Genomic DNA, 6,965 nt, shown 5'->3' on the forward strand with positions numbered 1-6,965 from the left:
CTATGATTTGGAGGCTACAACATTTAGGAACGTTTCCCTTCTTTTATGTTCCTTTCGTGCGAAGAGTTTACCTCTAATGTCTCTCTATCTCTATCTCTAATTCGTGATTAAACGTATTTTTGGGATCATCATGCCTCCAAGAAGAGAATTCAGAGGTCGACCATGAAGAAATGTTGTGGAATAAGAGGTTCCAAAAGCATCACAGGTACAAACCCAAGGAGATCTTACCAATTCCAAATTCGGGGAAGCTATCCGGATGCTAAGTCAGGTTGTGACCGACCATGTTGGGAATCAGAGAGAAGCTCGACTAGAAGGATTTGATACTTCAAGAGTTCATGAGTTTCTTAGAATGAACCCTCCTAGGTTCACTAGATCAAGCCCTACTTAGGATCTAGAGAACTTTGTGGGGGAAATAAAAAAAATGTTTGAGGTTATGCATGTGGTGGATGTTGAGAGGGTTGAATTGGCTGTGTATCAACAAAAGGGTGAGTCTAGAACCTAGTTTGATTAATGGAAGGATAGAGTTGAGGATTAATCACATCCAAGTTGGGCTTGCTTCAAAGAAGCCTTCTTGGGGAGGTTCTTTCCTCGCGAACTAAAGGAAGACAAGGTGAAGGAGTTTGTTAGTCTAAAATAGGACTCTATGAGTGTGCATGAATGTGGATTGAAGTTCACCCAGCTATCTTGCTATGCTACAGATAAGGTGAAAGACATGAGGAGCAAAATGAGTCTGTTTGTTGCAGGGTTGGGTCGCACTTCAAGTAAGGAAGGTAGGGCTGCCATGTAGCTAGGTCACATGGACATATTAAGGCTGATGGTATATGTTTAATAAGTTGAATAAGAAAAGGTGAAGGATAGATAAGAGTACTGAAACAAGAAATCCAAGACCAGAAATGAGTCTGGCAAACAGAAAGGTGACATGTGGATATACTCACCGATCATAAGAGCCTCCACTATGTGCTCACTTAGATTGAGCTTAATCTCAGACAAAGAAGGTGATTGGAATTACTCAAGTATTATGACATGAGTATTCCTTACCACCCAGGTAAGGATAATGTTTGTTGTTGATGCCTTAAGCAGGTTGTGCATGGGAAATGCTTCGCATGTCGAGGAAGAAAAAGAGGGAGTTAGCAAAAGTTATGCACAAACTTGCGTATATGGGAGTCAGACTTATTGACTCAAAAGAAGGAGACATAGTGGTAACCAATGGGGCTGAATCATCCTTGGTGTTAGAAGTGAAAGAGAAGCAAGACCAAGACCCTATTTTACTTGATTTGAAGGCAAGTGTCAATAGACAAAGAGTATTGGATTTTGAACAAGGGGGGGATGGTGTGCTAAATTATTAAGGCAGATTATGTGTACCTAAGGTGGATGGTTCCACCAAAATGAATCGTGATTTAAGAGAGGTATAATGGTGGGAAGGTACGAAGAGTGAAACTGCTGAGTTTGTTGCCAACTATTCAAATTGTCAGAAAGTTAAAATAGAACACCAAAGGTCTGGAGGTTTAGCTCAGAATATAGATATTCTGAAATGGAAGTGGGAGATGATTAATGCGGACTTCATCACAGGCTTGCCAAGATCATGAAGGCAACATGATTCCATTTGGGTGATTGTCGATAAAATGATAAATTAGCACATTTCTTGCCGGTCAAGACTACCTATTAGGCTGAGGATTATGCAAGGTTGTACCTTTAGGAAGTGATAAGAGTTCATAGAGTCCCTATCTCCATCATTTCAGATAGAGGTGCATAATTTACTGCACAATTCCGGAAATCTTTCTAGAAAGGTTTGGGTTCCAAGGTGAATTTGATCACTACTTTTCATCCTCATATAGATGGACAAGTAGAGAGCACTATACAAACCTTAGAAGATATGTTGAGAGCATGTGTGATCGACTTCAAGAGAAATTGGTATGATCACCTACCTCTAATTGAGTTCTCTTACAATTGTTATCATTCGAGCATCCAAATGGGACCATATGAATCTCTTTATGGATAAGATGCAAATCTCCTATTGGGTTTTTCTAAATTTGCAAAGCAGGGTTGATTGGACCAGATTTAGTACACCAAGCTACGGAGAAGGTGAAAATTATTCAATAAAGGTTGAAGACTGCACAAAGACGCAAAAAGTTCTACACATATGTTAGAAGAAGGCCATTAGATTTCGAGGTAGATGATTGGGTGTATCTTAAGGTTTAACCTATGAAAGGAGTTATAAGGTTTGGTAAGAAGGATAAAATTAGTCCCCAATATATTGGACCTTATAGAATCTCCAATGGAGTGGGTAATGTGGCTTATGAGTTGGAGCTACCCCATGAGTTAGAAGCGGTTCATTCGGTATTTCATATTTCAATGTTGAAGAAGTGTTTGGGTGATCCTTCATTGATAGAGCCAACAGAGAATTTGGGGATTAAGGGTAACTTATCCAATGAAAAAGTTCTGGTTCAGATTTAGGATCTGCAGGTTTGCAAGTTGAGGACAAAGGAAGTTGCTCCGGTCAATGTCCTTTGGAGGAAGCAATTTGTTGAGAAGCGACTTGGGAAGCTGAGCAGGATATGAAGAAGAGGTATCCACATCTGTTTGAATCCGGAGAGAATGCAGCTTAAGGTACTAAACTCTCTTCTTAGCACTTTATAAGATTATGTGTAAGCATGTTATTACATGCTTTTTTGATTGAGTGCTGAAATGATATTACTATTCTCAACTTAGTGAAAGAATTATTATTCAAGGACGAATGTTCCCATGGGGGAGATATTTTAACACATAAGATTCTAGATAAACTAAGGTTATGCTAAGAACAACAGAAAAGATCAAATATGGGAATAAGTTGGGAAATTTGAAAATTTTCCAGATTTCAAAAGTAAGTATTAGACATTTTCAAAGGGCCATAACTCTCAGCTCAGAAATTATTTAGGTGATTTCCTTATATGTATGGAAATATTGTTGGAATCTCTTTCCAGCGACGCCAAGTTTGTGAATTTCCGAGGTCATATGAGTGAGATATTACCTTCGGAAGATGGGTTGTTGAGCAGTAAAAGTTTCAAAACTGGATTTAGTAAGGGTGTTTTGGTCTTTTTCTTAAGTCTATTAATTAATTCGTTTTAGAGTAATATATTGGGGTGTACACTAATCTCATTCAGTTTACGAACTTAGAAAATAGACTAGGGTTTTGAGAGGAAGACGAAAAGAGGAGAAGGAAGAAGAAGATGCAAAACACCAAGTTTAGCTTCGTGGATTTTCGTCGGGGGTGATCCCTAATAAGTTATGTGGACTCTTTTGTGTTGGGTTAAGTCACGACCCGGATTTTGGAATCCGAATCACAATCGGCGTCCTTGACCTCTCAGAGGTCGCAGACAAGCCTCTTCTTGCATTCATCACATTCATATGGTTACTTTTAGCAGAAAACTTAAAACATTTTAAAACGTATGAAGTATATATAGACTTCATATATTTATTACATTGTTACATCATATACTAATCTCAAAGTTTAGAACAACCATCTATTATAAAGAATCAATTCGAAATAGAAGATGAATATATCATAAATAGGTTTGCCAAACACGACCTTATTATAATGGTTAAAAATGAAACTATGAAAGAAACGCTAGCGACAACATCCAGTAGTTATGTCTACTACTAGGCTAGACTAAAACTGTTGCATCCTCGAAATCAAGAGGACCTACAAATGGTCTGGAGAACGCTGATGTCTAAACCGCTGCAATGAATCTTCAATCTACTCTCTAACCTGCACCTATAAAAATAGTAAATTGTATAGGGTTATTACACCACTTGTACTATGTATGGGTGTATGCACACATACACATAAGGCTATGCATGATCAAGGAAAGTTCTTCCTAAACAACATGTCATTTCTGGAAAGTGACTTCACTAGACTTTCCTAATTCGTTATTTGGGAGTTGTGGTATGAATATGACGTATTTTAAGGCATTAAAAGCACATAACTCATTTTCTATGTGATTACAAGACATTAGAATAATCAACATATTTCTAGAACCACTTGGGCGAGAATTCAAAAATTTAATGACCCCCAACCTGAGAGCTCCCATTCCTATACTTTAGTTTTATTTTCAGTCTTTTTCTTCTTGTTGTTGTGTAGTTCAATAATTCCTTTAGTCGTATGATTTACTTACAAGTGCAATGATTAATTGTATTCCCATACCCACAATGAATCAAATAAGTTATCCAAGGATTGATTAAAGATTTCACTAAAAATGAGTCATTCATTACTCTATGTATTCATTAACATTTCATACGCCACTATTCACTATGCCATCTTTTCCATTACTTTCATGTTAAGAAAGTTATGAGGTTGTTAGTTGTCATTATGTTTCTACTTCCCTTTATTGACATCATATGAGAAGTCATTATAAGTCAATCTTACTTGTACTAGTCCATTATTTGCTGAAACTTCGTAAGTATTGATATTGGCAATTGACATTCTTAAGATCTTCTTCATAGCTCACATTGAACATACGTTCCATCATCATTCTTTTTTGATTTTCATAGAGACATCTTTAGAAGTAAGATCATGCGCACTAACATTAAAATCCTGTGTCTTCCCTACACCAAAAAAGAGGTGATTCACCGATTAAAATGAATCTAGATCATGTGAGCTACTCATGAAATCCAGTGTCTGTCCTACACTGAAAAAAGGGTGATTCTCGGCTAAGGAAATTCCATCTCAGGTGTTCACTCCACACCGAAAAGGAGTGGCTAACTTCTAAAGTGAACCAAGAACTTGTTTTGAGGATTAACCGACATAGATCATGTAAGCTAAACATGAAATCCGGTGTCTTCCCCACACCGAAAAGAGGCGGAATCACTGGCAACAGTGTAACTAAAACCTACCTAGCTCTCTTAGGTGGAAACCACTGGCAAAAGTGAAACTTAAACCTACCTAGCTCTCTTAGGTGGAAACCACTGGCTAGTTCCCATGTTGGCTAGACATAGTTCGAAACTAGGGACTTAATGAGACTACTTATCCACCTCGGTGGTACTCTCATCTCCTGATACTTATTAGAGTTGACTCAACCATTACGGACGCTTGCTTCTAGATTGAGATTTACTTACTCTTTCGATGACTTGTCATCCTTACTTTACATTGATGAAATGTGAATTATCCTTATTTATCATCCTTACTTTACATAGGTGAAATGCGAATTGTCCTTACATATTATCCTTAGGTGTTAATGAGACTAGTCTCAAATATTCTAACACCTTCATTCGTGAGTATTCTTTTAACATAGTAGCTTAGGTGTAGGTAAGACTTGTCTCACTTCCTTTAACACCCAATTATAGTCACTTACTTAATTTAGAACCCTTTAATTAGGTTATAACTCATGTTACCTCCTTACTTTAGTGTAGTAGCTTCATTTTATCATTTATGGACGATGAGTACTTCTTTCAATGAGTTACATATGTTCATATATCATTCTTATAGAACATGTTGGGAGTTGTCCCAATGTATTGCATGATCTTGGATATGGCTTCATTGAATTAGTTTAGAAACGCTTATGTTGTCATTTCTTTACTCTAACTACACAAGATTGGCATATGATTAGTCTTTGCCTAAACACTTGGATATTAAACTACATAACCATTTTTATTGGCATAAGCCAATTTACGTGTGTTCATACTTAAATTTATTATATATGAACCATTGGGCCAATATTTTAATTATTTAACATAAATTTATAGCCGTTTGCATGCATCCTTTTAGGATAATATACTGTTAGCCAATTTATTGGCAGAAAATAAGCAATACACTCAAGATGTGAATTCATGGAGGTCTTTTTAACCAATCTTAGTTCATGACTTTAGGGATAACATTTTTATACATCTTGGACAGCATCATATTAACATTTGATGAATATAACATCTTCATAACGTCAATATAACATCAAGTCAACATTCGTACAAACACATCACACTTAATCATTTACAGACGTAAGTAACATATCCTCGATCCTTAATTCACGTTGTAGACATTTAACTTCCCACGATTACAATTACATAGGTTCATTCAAAATTCATAATTGAAGAAACCTACACATTAAGATTATCCATCACCACATACCAACAACATGATCTCTAACATATTCAACATTAAAATCGTACAAGGATACTAGTGAATGGAATTTCGACGAGAACAATGGGAACAACCCTATTTTTAAAATCTCATGAATCGTCCGAAGGAAAGTACGTATGGAGAAAGAATTCCAGGATATAAACTCATACCTTAAGTAGAACTCAATCTACGAAGACCACCTTGAACAAAATCATAGAGAAACCATGAAATCGCCTAGAACGTCTATGAACTTTCTGCCTCTTTCTTTCTTTCATTTTACCGTTGTGTTCTCTGAGTTTTTGATAGTGATTTTTAAGTTTAGGAACTGACCTTGACTCATTATTATAAGGCTTAATAAGTTAACTAAAATAATTATTTAATTAATTACTAAAAAGCCCCTCCTAGATTGACTAGAACTAGGAAAACACAACACTTAGTCAAATCTGAAATTTTTCCTTAGAATTTCGTTTTGACTCTTTAAATTAATAATTTAATGGCTAATTTAATTAATCAAGGGACCTAGGTTAATTACTAAAGTATCCCTAAGTGATTGGAACCATAACTAACCTTTTAGGACCATCCTAGGTTAAGTACTACGATATTTCTTGAGTTATACTAGGTTAGTGTAAGAATTTCGGTTTGACCCCTTTAATTTAATTAATTAAACGGATAACTTAATTAATTAAGTGACCTAGGGTAGTTAATAAAGTACCCTTAAGTCGTTATAACCATAAATAACCCTTTGGATCATCCTAGTTTAGGTACTAGGTTGTCTTTTTCTTGTCTTAACAGAAATCTGGAAATTGCTTTGTGATTTTGGTTTTTCCCTTTTAAATTAATTAATTAAGCTTATAAATTAATTAATTAATCAACCTAT

Source organism: Solanum pennellii, chromosome 1 (assembly GCF_001406875.1).
Source record: "Solanum pennellii chromosome 1, SPENNV200".
In the NCBI taxonomy this organism is placed as follows: domain Eukaryota; kingdom Viridiplantae; phylum Streptophyta; class Magnoliopsida; order Solanales; family Solanaceae; genus Solanum; species Solanum pennellii.